This window comes from Corythoichthys intestinalis, chromosome 17 (assembly GCF_030265065.1).
Source record: "Corythoichthys intestinalis isolate RoL2023-P3 chromosome 17, ASM3026506v1, whole genome shotgun sequence".
Classification (NCBI taxonomy): Eukaryota; Metazoa; Chordata; class Actinopteri; order Syngnathiformes; family Syngnathidae; genus Corythoichthys; species Corythoichthys intestinalis.
Genome location: NC_080411.1, coordinates 663,814 through 676,842, shown reverse-complemented (window position 1 = coordinate 676,842; position 13,029 = coordinate 663,814). Strand labels below are relative to the sequence as shown.

At 38.1% G+C, this 13,029-nt stretch overlaps 1 protein-coding gene across 4 annotated transcripts in view; it reads right to left on the bottom strand.

Annotated features, from left to right (window-relative positions):
- The window catches only part of strbp (spermatid perinuclear RNA binding protein), a 148,642-nt gene that overhangs the window by 130,777 nt on the left and 4,836 nt on the right, over positions 1-13,029 (bottom strand). The gene's annotated exons all lie outside the window — the stretch shown is intronic.

Sequence of the window (13,029 nt, the reverse complement as noted above, 5' to 3'; positions counted from 1 at the left end):
TGTGGGTGGAGTGAAACTTTGGAATAATCTAGAAATGCAACACAAGCAATTTTAAACTATCTACATATACAAACTTATGCTCTTTTCACAGTATAATGATATAAGGTCTTAATTACATCAATAAACTGTCTTGGTATGAATGCTGGTTGTTTCTTAATTGTGAAAGAATATTTTATTCATGCTTATGAAAACACAAACATCAACTGCTGTGAAATTATATGCGTTTTTTTATGCTTTCATGTGAGACTATCAATATAAGAGTGCTCCATGTATTCCTTTGAAGATTTACAAAATGGGTATGTTGGTGTTGGTGTTACACTTATATAACGCTTTTCCACCTGTGGACTGCCTTATCCGATTTGACTCCCTCTCGTACCAGCTACGGCTAACGCTCAAGGTCCCAGCTCGGGATGTTTTTCTGCGGAAAATCCCCAGGTTGGGCTGTAATAAGTTTCACTTCTGTTTCACAGTAAGCATCCTCAGGTAACGCCCTTTCAATAGTAGACATGTGCCGGTTACCGGTTTCACGGTTTAACGTGGTGTGAAAACGTCGCGGTTTCAAAACCACTAAAATTTTCCGTCATACCTTAGTACGGTATTCGCTATTTTTCATGTGCCAAAATGCAGCCGAAGTGGCTTCGTGCGGCACCGCTCACCCCTTCCCGTTTGTTGCCGTGAGTGTCACTAAACAGCCAGCAAACCCAAAAACAAATCCTCCAAACACAAGGCGTACTTTTCTTCAATTTATTGAGCTCTCAAATCGTGGTGAAATACACAAATAAATACATTACAATTGTATTTTTCCACGTGTGATTAGGTTCAACAGGATAGCAGTAGCTCCATTTAAAAGAAACACACATTTTCCTTTCAAATTCAATATACAAACTAACTAAAACTTACAAAGACGAATGTTAGCCTAGGCTAAACTGGGAGAGCAGCTTCTTTTACGTCTCACAGCCGCTGAGTGAGAGAAAAGCTTGAATGCAGGGGGGAAAGAAAAAGAATCGCGTCAAAGATCGCTAATTGAGAGAGGAGGTCTCACTCCTCACTTTTTTTTTTTTTTTTTTTTTTTTTTTTAGATGAAACCTTTCCTCAACAATATTTACATTTTAACTAATTTATTAACTTATGAATTCTTTGTTCTTTTTAACACAAAGGCATGGCATCATGTAGACTAGAGTTGACACAGTGGCTGAAAACGGCGAAACTTCACTTGAGCTTCCCCCCTCAAAAAAAAGTCATACAGTATATATTTTTAATTTTATTTAGAAGTGTTTTTACTTTTTATAGCAATTATTTTGTTCTTACTCTAATATTGAGCAACTTGAGCTGTGGCTGTGGGTATAGTCTAGGTTCTATTTATTTTAATTGTATATAATATTTGTTATTTTTTGTTAATTTATTTATTTTCACATTATATTCATGTTCCAATTTGCAAATATGTTTTGAAAAAATCCTGTTCAATGGATTTTTTTTTTTTTTTTTTTTAACCCATACATCTCAAAATTTTGGAGCTATAATTGCAATACCGTGATACCGTGAAACCGCGGTATTTTTGCTCACGGTTATAGTACCGTGAAAATCTCATACCGGCACATGCCTGTTCAACAGTATAAAGGAACTTGGCTCACTTTGTCTCCCTTTACTTCTGCGTGATCACGGCACTTGACTGGATCACATCATTGTACCGTTGATATATATCTTGTTTATAAAGTCTCTGAAGCAGGCAATCCTTGGCTGAGTTTGATTCTTTCTCTTATTTGAGCAATTGATTGCTACTTGTCTTGGGGTTCAAAATTGAAGTTCCCTGACATACCATTGCTGGTATATTGTCCATTACCATTGTTCGTATAGTTATCGTTGCCATTTATAATTTGTTTGTCCTGTGTGTGTAGGCCTTTACCATAGTTGGTATGGTTTTACTTTCATTTACCATGTTGGTATGAAATTGTTTTTGTTTTGGGTGTTACCTGTGGTAACTTCATCACAAGGGAAAAAGGTTGTTACAAAAATGTATATGTACAAAACTGAACTGATTTTTGGTTGCCTACATTTTGGAAGGAAGTAGCAAGAATTTTTTTTTTGTTCTTAATTAGATGAGAATAGGGGCGGGATTCAGTAAGTTTTGTTCTTCCCACTCCTTTTCAGACATGTAGTTGATGTTGCAATGTTACTTAGTTTTGCTGCTCTTTTTTGTTATATGATTATATGAGCTGTATATATTTTCTGTCTTGACAAGGAAAATCATGGCCTGAAATAAACTAAATGAATCAAATGAATAAAACAGCAAAACATTTATACACCTTGTGGCGTTTTCTGTCTTATTAGTGCATATATTAATGAACTGTTTTTGTCCTGAATTTATAAACGCTTATAAAAGATGCTCTGAAAGACTCCTCACCCACTTTCTCTCTCCTCCAGTGACGACAACGCAAATGATTTTTTAAATTTCATATTCAAAATCACAATTTTTTTTAAGCATTTGTGAATAAAATAATTTATTTCGGGAGGTGACGGGTGCATTTGTACAAAAAGCCAACACCCACATAAACACTGAGGCAGATCATCTCTTGTGTTTATGAGAAATGTGAGTCATTAAAAATAATCCTTCTAGCCAAAATGAACATCTAGTATTTATAAATGGCATATGATTGTACAAAAGCATGTACACTTTATTGCTCGAATGGTTATCCTCACCTCTGCTGGTGTATGCACAGCGCGGTGAGAGCCGAATCCCATAAATCCCCCTTTATTAGATAAATGTCTTAATCAGATAAAGGCAACATACACACACACACACACACACACACACACACACACACACACAGAACCTCACTGATAATCTGCACGACCAATTATGGGGGTGATTCGCCACAGCTTAACATGAAAGCGCCAATTCATCTAGTGACAACAGTCAAAAGGTCAGTGGAAGAGAGGAAACATTACCTGTAGGGGATATTTCTGAAACTCATAATTGTTTGAAGTGAAGATTTTTCGGCAGGAGCTAGAGCATAACACTGCACGTGCTGGTGCTTGGTGTGCCTTGCTCTTTGGCACTGCAACAGTGGTACACAGTTGTCAAACCATAGCAGGATTCAAACTGGCAAACATCCAGTTAAAGTCCCAACATGGTCTTCTTCTTTTAAGTAACCAGATCTTCCAGGAAGCCTAAATGAGGCTAAGCTATGATTTCCCCTGATCTAAGCTCTTTTTTAACACAGGAGCGAAGTAGAGGAAGTGAATGTGGTCAAATGTGACAAAAGAAAAATGAAGAGAAAGATGGAAAAGAATCTGTTGAAATGGCTCCTGGATATTTGTACACAGTGCGTTAGAGGTACCATCAGTGTGTAAGAAGCATGTGCAAGTACCGACAGCAGAAAAGTGACAGCACAGATTGGATCTGTGACTGTGTATCCAACTGTCACAGTAAACACATTCCTCCTTTCAACACCTCGCGTCACGATTGTGCTTCCGTCTCAAAAACCAAGTACTGCATTTCAATTCGCGCAACAATCATGTCACCAGTGGGAGGATACACCTCCAGTTTTAGGAGAGAGACAGCGAGAACCAAAAGTGGTATTTGCCACGTGGCAAAATGTCCCCCAAAAAATTGCCACATGGCAAATAAAAAATGCCACATGGCAAAATCCATTTTACCACATGACAAAAAAATGCCAAAACCAAAAAAAAAAATTTGCCAAATGGAAAAAAAAAAAAAATGCTACATAGCAAAAGAAATTTTGCCATGTGACGTTTTTTTTGTCATGTGGCAAAATGGATTTTGCCATGTGATGTTTTTTTTGGTCATGTGGTAAAATCCATTTTGCCACGTGGCAAAAAACAAAAAAAGCCACATGGCAAAATCCATTTTACCACATGGCAAAAAAAAAAGCCATGTGGTAAAATGGATTTTGCCATTTGGCAATTATTTTTTGCCATTAAGCAAAATGGATTTTGCCATGGGGCTTTTTTAGTTTTTTGCCATGTGGCAATTTTTTTTTTTTTTTTTGCCATGTGGCAAAATGGATTTTGATGTGTGGCATTTTTGGGGGGGTAAATGGCATTTTTTGGGGGGTATATGGCAGTTTTGCAGGCCATGCACGTCCAAATTTTCCATTCATTTTAAATGACAGAAAAACATGTGTGGCTGTGATTTGTGGCCATCCACTTACCATTACAGCACAATGAAATTCAACAGACACCCAAGTCAGGCTATGCCATTGACAGTTATGCTCGTCCAAACATCCCATTCAAATGCCATATATCCCCCCCAAAATACCACAAACCAAAATCCATTTTGCCACATACCAAAAAAAAATGCCACATGGCAAAATCCATTTTGCCACGTGGCAAATACCACTTTGGGTTCTCGGGCCTGCTGTTTTAGGATTGGTATATTATCAAATCACTACTGCCCAAGTGAGATAAACATAAATAATATTAAATATGTTGTTTCACAAATCAGCTCTTTTTCGGTGCTAGTAGTGAGAACAGATGAAGAATGTTAAGTTCCACTACAGTATGCATGCTTGAACCCATTAATCGGACGATTAATTCAATGATTAATCGATTAATTGGATAAATGTAAATTCTTTCAATTACCTTCACAATTTACTGTGAAGTTTTCAGCATTCTAAGTAGCAATGAAGACAAAATGGATGACTATTTCATTCAACTGCATCAATTATGAAATTCGTTGGCAACTAATTCATTAATTGACTTAATCAATTAGTTGTTGCAGCAACAATAAAAAAGCCAGTTTAGACAGTAAAATGTCTGAAAATTGGCAAATGTTTGATTTGTTGTTTTCCAAAGTATTCAAGATGCTAATTGCAGCTATCCAGAGTGAAATCCCCCTTCACACCAAGGCAGCGACTCCACAGGAGTGTGTAGGGGGGGTGGTCTGCTTGATTGCTTGTTTGAGTAGTATATCGTTTGACAAAGCTAAGTAGTGCGTTTGGGAAAGGGGTCATTTGACACCTTTCTGGTCTTTCTTTTTAGCCAAAAAAAAATAATAATAAAGCCAGGACTTCCAGTGTTTTAATATGTGTATTAAATTGCGAGTTTTCTTGCATAGTCGACTTGTTGCAAAAAAAGTCTGAGACTAGTCGGCAGGGAATTGAGTCGAAATTCTCATCCCTATTTTTAACCCACATTGAATTATTTCAAAACAAGTTGGTCTAAAAGTAATCTCGCTGCTTTTCTCTTTGATATCTAAAGAATTAAGACACCTTTTTAGCATTCATGTTTTGCTTGTGGTGCAAGAAACCTTACATGGCCAACCTTCCACACTCTGTGTATGCGCTTGTGTTCCTCCCATGTCTCGTCTATGTCATTGCTGGATTCCTCACTGAGGTGAAAGGAAACAGGAACTGCTGCAGTGGCAGTTCAGAGAAGACTAACACACACACACACACACACACACACGCAGATACTATGTTAATGGCTTCGCTCTTGTTGCAAAGATGTTTCCTGAGACATGCTGTCGTGACAAAAGCAGGCTAGAATACTAGGATGTGTGTGTTAGAGAAGGTCAATTAACACCGCTGAAATGAAATGAGATGCGATGAGATGGATGAATGAGAGACAGAAGGAAGCGCATGTGTCATTTGCCTTGTCGAACACCGTAAACAACACAGCGCAGTCACGTCAGTTGCCCTTTGTTTACCCTTTCCTGCTCAGGGTACCGCCGGGACCCTCACCAACTCCCTGACGTGCTTACCGAAGCCTTGGCAGTCGGCTGCCCCGTCGGCCAATTAGGAAGGCTTTTACTATTGCGCCGGCCAATTGAATTAGTGCTACATTTCCCTGCCAGATGAGACAGGAGATGTGCTGCCGTGTGCAAAAATTTGAGAGCTGCCAGGCAGACTCCGGTTTCGCTGACAGGCACCGGGCACAAAACACACTCCAACTGCAGAGGCACTCTCAGTGTGTGCCTGCATGTTCGCGTGCGGTATCAGTCTCTGACCTGCCACCCTGTTTAAACCCGCCACATTGAAGATATGGATCCAAAATAGGATTAAAAGGGCTGACGAATGATCGGGTTTGTATTCTTCTCCAAATGAAAGTATTTGCGCAGATATCACTTGGCTTCCCCCTGACTCTCTGTGTTTCTATTATACGTCCTGCCAATTCTACATTATGCGTCCTTAATCTGCAGAGCTGAGCCACGATCAGTTCAGATGAATAAATCCATTTTAAAATGCACAGGAACGACCCACTACGATAGCTGTTCGATGCCAAGAAGAAGAGGGGAAAAAAAGAAAAACGACAACATATTAGTGCTGATGAATAATGCAGAATTCTTATAACATTTAACAAGGGCGCAGTTTAACAACACAGTTGTCATTTGTTTTGTTTTTGATGAGTGTGAATCAATGTCTAACGATTTAAGACAAACAAAGCACTCATGCAAGACACCAGTACTCCAACTCCTCAAATAATTGCATCCGCTGTGAGATGCGTGCCTCAACCTAATGGCAGATTAGCATTGAACACAGTGGGAGCTTTCAAAGTAGACTAGTGGAGTGACATAATAGCAGCAGGATGGCGAGTAGTAAAACAAACAAAAATACACATCAGCATGGTCTTAAAGCCATGCAACATAGTGCACATCTCAAAAGACAACTGCACTGCGGTGGTGTGAACTAAGAATAAAAGAAACATCCGAGTCCTCTGGGCAGCATTCAGAGAGATTGTTCTAATTATTATTATTAAAAACAAACAAACAAAAAAAGCAAGATTCAATCATTGAGCGGTTCTTAATTTACCCCATCGAAGATTGTATTCAGTCAAATGCTAAAATGATCACTTAACAAGAACTGGCAAATGACTTTAAAGTGCCTATGACACCAAAAAGCAAGTTTATTTCATATTTCACGTAGTATTTTATGCTCCTGAATGAAATGGACCGCTTGGAAGTGTGTGGAAGCGATCGTTTTATTTCTTCAATTTTTTTAATCCCGCGCCTTGAAAATGAATAACTTCCTGTTTTGAAGAGGATTGCAAAGGTGACGTCACCCAGGTCAGCATCTCACAATACAGCATTGCTTTATAGCATGCAGATCAGGGGGCGCGTTAACCGAAATTTTCCGTCATTGACCGATTTTTTAAAACGGTGACGGAAAAAAATGAAGTCCATCCGTCATTTTGACCGGTTGCAATTCACACCCCAGACCACAGGGTGGCGAGTGAGCATATTAATTAGCTATTGTCTCTCTTGATGCATGACGTAGTTGGCCTTACTCTGAAAAAATGTCAAGGCAACTGAGTGTCCGAAGTTTCTTCAAAAAGCCCCAAAACGACGATGGTGTTGATAAAAGAGGTGAAAAAACAGGGACTGCACAAGCGGCCACGCAATTCAAGTCCATGCGCACCAGGAGGAAAGTGTGAGACTACGTTCAGGCCACAGCAGATGAACTGTTAATTTCATTGTTCCATATGCTACATATGGTAGGCTACCTACCTACTGGGGCCTCAGTGACGTTTCTTATTCTCGCTATATGATTATACAACTTTAACATTTTTTAATAATACGCTCTGTGTGTAGTATCATCCATCGCTTTTCCTTTTTAAATGGGCACTTATAAGCGAACGCAAGAAGCAACAACGGGAACATTTTTAAACAGGCATTTCTCGGGAGAGCATTTCGACTCTTCGGCCAAACATATAGCGAGAGCGAGTGGATAGTGAGGGGACCGCGCGCGGCTCTTAAGTGTCTCTGTCACATGACTGTCGTAGCCGGTGTAGGCGCTTGAACCTACACCGGTAACGCGCTCGGCCAAATGGACACACGAGTACGGAAGGTGAATTATGCCAAACAAAGGGTCACCACAATGTCATTATCATCATTTTAAAAATTTATGTGACGGGTAAAAATAGATTATGACCGGATTTTTATGACCCTGTCAGTCAAAATGACAGACAACGAAAAAGTCTAGCGCAACCTCTGATGCAGATGGACCGCAGATTCAGCTGATTTTGCGGATTAATTCGTTTATTTTTCGCATCACGCCAACCAAACAGCTACAGGCTTTTGTAGCTGCACCAGGGAGAAGCCTGTGAGCCTTTTCTGGTTTCAAAAGGTTCCCATTGACCGTGGATATTGGCCAAAACCAGCCCTGTTACTGTGGGACCATTGGACTTACGGGGAAGAGAGTAAACATCGTATTTTGTATTACATCAAATACTGGGATCATGGGACACGTTTTAATATGGAGGTGGCTTGCATTTTGTGGCTGATTGTCCACTGAGAATGCCACTCGGCCGACGACCGGCGGCTTGTCGCACACACCCCTCTATACTCTGCTTATTGCCCTCTTCGTGTGCCCGGTGTTCTGTCAAATTTTCAACCCCATCAGAAATTGCAACTTTGTGTTAAAAATGGATCAAAATGAATACTGCGATTACAAAGTAAACCTTACAAACTTTATTTAAAAGAGTATTTATTTAAGTTTGATCATGGATGGACATGAAGAAAAGTTCTCCTCAGACACATTCTGCAATGTTAGCTGCACAACAACTGCGCGCCGCTCTCGTATGACTCTCTCACTCTTTACATCTTCGCCATGTAGTAAAGCATTATTTTACGCCATAACCGTCACGCTGTCAAAAAAGCCGGACTAACTACGTTGGGATAAAGTATCGCTCGGGAGGTGCAACAGTAAAGGTGAAGTCGACAGTTTTGACCATTATGGAGTCATTTTGCCATGTCGTACTGAGTAAATGCATTTTTAATATTTCATGTTCCATTTAGCACAAGACTGTTATTTGTCATGACCATGCCATTTATTAAGCAAATTGGGAAAAAATACTTAGATAAAAAGAATATCCTGTAAAAATATTGGAGTAAAGACATTGAAACAATGACATTTTGCGTCTCTCTTCGTCGTATTTTCCTCATTCTGAATCATTCCCAATGGGCTGAATCCCTAATTAAGATAAACCAAGACCGTGCCGACGTCATCCTCCTGGTGGGGACGCTAGAGCCTTATAACGGTAGGCGTGGCTAAACGGCAGATTAAAAGACTAATTTATTGTCATCTGCGCTTTGCCAAATTGTTGTATATAGTCGAATTGTCTCAAAACATGATTCTAATTCACATAATAATGCTATTTAAGACTTTTTCTCCTGTCCTATGCACTTTAAAGAATATTCACACATTTCATTCCAATTATAACATGTAAGCTGACGTGGATCAGAGTGTGCGGCTTCACCCTTACTGTACCAAAAAAATGCTCTGCTTCAATAAATGCTTGTAACACTCTCATTTGTTGAGTAAACAAACACCAGACAGGAAAGTCGTGGACCTACGCAAAAATCCTAATATAAATTCTGACTGCACAAGTCAAATACAAAAAATAAGCCAGGCCAAAACCAGTCAATCCCTGTTCTCCTTCATATGAACAGCATCCACAGTGCACACCACAAGAGCAACATTGTATGACTTGCAACAACCAAAGAGTGAGCCAAGTGAGGCCGGGGCTACAAGTCTAAAACAAAGACACCCCACATTTCCACACGAGCGGGGCAGGTGTGACTGCTTGTGCGTCGCACCCGGGTGAAGCTGACCAAAATAACCTAAAAGGAAACAAGCCATTACTCACAAAGCCGCCACAGACCACCAGTCACAATGATGTGTTCAAACAAAATTCAATGCTAATGACATTCTACATTTCACTTTATCTGCTTTTCTTCATTTTTTTTCAGCATTTAAAATGTAATGAAACTTCACAAGCACGGGGATTTTTGTCTCAATTAGTAAAATTTGATTTACAGTTTTTGTAGTTAATCAATGATGCATTGTTAACATCAAATTTAGTTTTTGGGTCAGTTATGCCACCTGAAACCAATAGTATCATTTTGAATTCCTTGTGATGTATTATATCATTTGGCTAATTGTTTTCTATTCTACATTTTGTTTTCTACCAGACTACATAATTGAATTAAATTCAGTGCAATAGAGCAAATTCATGTAATATTTTTCTGGGAGGGTACATGTTTACTGGCTTACTGCACTAAAATGGCGCTGACAAAATGCACAATGATCATTTTTGGACGTTAAGATAGCCTCTGCTGACAATGGAGAGGACTTCCACTTCAATCTACAAAACAGAAACCCCTATTGTCTTTTTGAAAGACTGCGCAGCTGTATTTTCAAACTCTGCCCAGTTTTTTTTTTTGTCTTTGACTTGCTAGATTAAAGTAACACTAGGTAACTTTTCAACCTTTATAAAAAAAATGTCTTAACATTTGTGATGACACGTCAACCATAGGCGGAGTTTGACTTTTGGGGCAGGGGGGGGCACAACATGTTGATGACTCCGAAACGCAGTGTCAGCAATAAAATTAACTTACAAAAATACATATAATGATAAGGCAATGAGGCAAATGTTTTTTGTTTCCCATCATTCTTCAGGGGAATTCTAAATCAGGCTGCTTAGGACAGCTATACTTTCCGCCAAGATCGTCGTCCATTGAATTTACTACTTCCGGCGGTGTCACGCCAATGTATTTACCCTAGTCAAAAATTGTCACACGGTTGCTAACCCTCATATGTTATTGTTTAGACACAACTGGATTCATTACCTTTTTACTATTCATCCTTCACACAGCCGCTGAAAACAGAAATGTCGTTTAATACATCTGCAGGCAACCGGGAGATCATTTTACAACACTGTGTGGTTGTGCACTGGTCCTCATGGGATTTATTATTTATTAAGGCAAAACACTACCAATTTTGTCCACCAGTGTCGCTAAAATCCACCAAAACTGAAAAGTTACCTTAAATTTGAGATATGATGGTCGCAGAAAAGTTTCAAACAAGCAGCAGTTAGGACGTGATAATAATTATCCTAAAAAAATGGCAAAAGCCACAGAGAATTACATTTGTTTATATATATATATATATATATATATATATATATATGTATATGGCGGAAAACATTCAGGTGACTTAAAGTTTTGCTCTGAGACCCCCAATTTGGCCAAATTTCAAAATTGTCCTATATGCATGTCTGACACATCATTGGAAAGATTAAAATCTCAATTTTCTTGGGGGAAGAAAAATTTTGAAGAGGAGGGCATTTGAAAAAAAAAAAAATTTTTAAACAGCGAAACCCTAACTGTAGGTAAGAGCATGAGAGAGCATTTAAAGACGCCATGATTTTAACGAGATATTATTGCATACTTACCTCGTTTCGATCCAAAAACTCCATGTAGCATGTATCATCGAGTGTCAAGAAACAGATGTGAATGGCCACAGCCGGATTTTGGGGGGATTTTATGGGTGAAACATGGTAATATGATGCAGAAATCGCGGACATCAAGGAGTGGTCAAGATTTTCTTTTTCACATATTTATCCTTACATTTTTTTTATTTTATTTATTTATTTTTTTTCTTTGTCTGGATCGATTATTTATCATCTAAAATATCGGGGAAAATGCAACAGTAACAAAAAAAATATATACAATTTGGCGGTAATTATAAGGTAGATATCTGTGACTTATTTACAGACATCATTGTTTTCATTGTGACTTAATTTGTTTAATTGTTTAAAATATGAGAGTGAATAATTTTTTAAAGTCGTTTTTTTTTTTTTAAACTAAATTCTAGACATCAATTAATGATTCTAAGCTAAAAATGACACATTTCAATTAATAAATATATTTACTTAGCTTCTTTTTATGGCTGGGTTGAAACAATAGCGGTTGCGTGGTGTCTGTAAACGGGGGTCTCCAGGGTAAAACGGACAAATTAAAAATAGTTCGGGGGCTTAATGCGCCATGAAACTGCTATGGCAGCATATAGACATATTGTTCTATCAAACACAACAGTTGTTTTGGCTTAAAATACAGCAGTTTATTTTAAAGAGAGGTGCAAGAGCAGAAACGGCTTTTTCAACCTTGTCTGTGTTTTCCGCCATATATTTAGATTTTTTTTTTTTCACTAAAATTTGCTAGCTTAATGTTAATGAGTAATACAATAGACAAAAATAGCATAAATATTATTGGTATTATGAACCTTTATTCAAGTTATACAATTTAGATCCACCTAGTGCTGCAAAGATTAATCGATTAACTTGAGTATTCGATTAGAAAAAAAATTCAAATTAAATTTTGCTGTTTCGAGTATTTGTTTAATTAAAATGGCGTTGTAATGGTTTGTTTTGAAAGTGTTGCATTTAGTTTTATTGATTTGGGTGGATACACAGCCCTCTAGTCTACCTCACTTCACATGGCTGAATCCAGCTGCTCCCTGTTAAGACCTATGTAAGCTAAGTTTTTGTTTGAGCTAATGATTTTTTAATGCATTGTTAATTTCGTTTATAAGTATACAGTATTTTGCAATTTTGTGGGAATATGGGTGAACCATTTGATAAGAGCATTGTTAAAAAAACGTTAGCATTTTATAGCATTTAAGCTAGTGGACTTTTGCTATGTAAGTTAGCCAGTTGTTTTTTTGTTAAACACAGATCCTCATTTTTTATTATTATTTTTTTACCGTTTGAGGCTCAGCTCAGGTATTTTAATTTTTATGTTCCTTATCCAATTACTCGATTATTCGAACTAAATAGTTCATTGATTAATCGACTACTAAAATAATCCATAGCTGCAGCCCTAGATCCACCGCAAAAAAAGATGATTAGCCTACATCTTCAGACTGTTTGTTGTCATCAATTCTTTGTAGCTGGCTTATAAACCTACTGTATGTAGCTATCGATTATATTACCCCCTGGTGGCCAAGGCGTGCACAATGCACTTTGAATCAATGTATGAAAGCATGATACACAAATGTAATTTACAAATCCACAGGTATGCCAACGGGCTGGTTTAACAGGACGAGTGCAATTCAGCATTTCTTCTCAGATGAAAGCTAGAGTAAGGAAATAACCCCGTGAGGTCAACTTGCTTTTTTAAAATACAACCTAAAGCACACCGAAGATTAAAATGACTTTTATTTTATTTTTTAAATTAAAATTAAAAATCATTAAAACGAGAGCTGGTGAATCTAATAATATGCGCTTTAA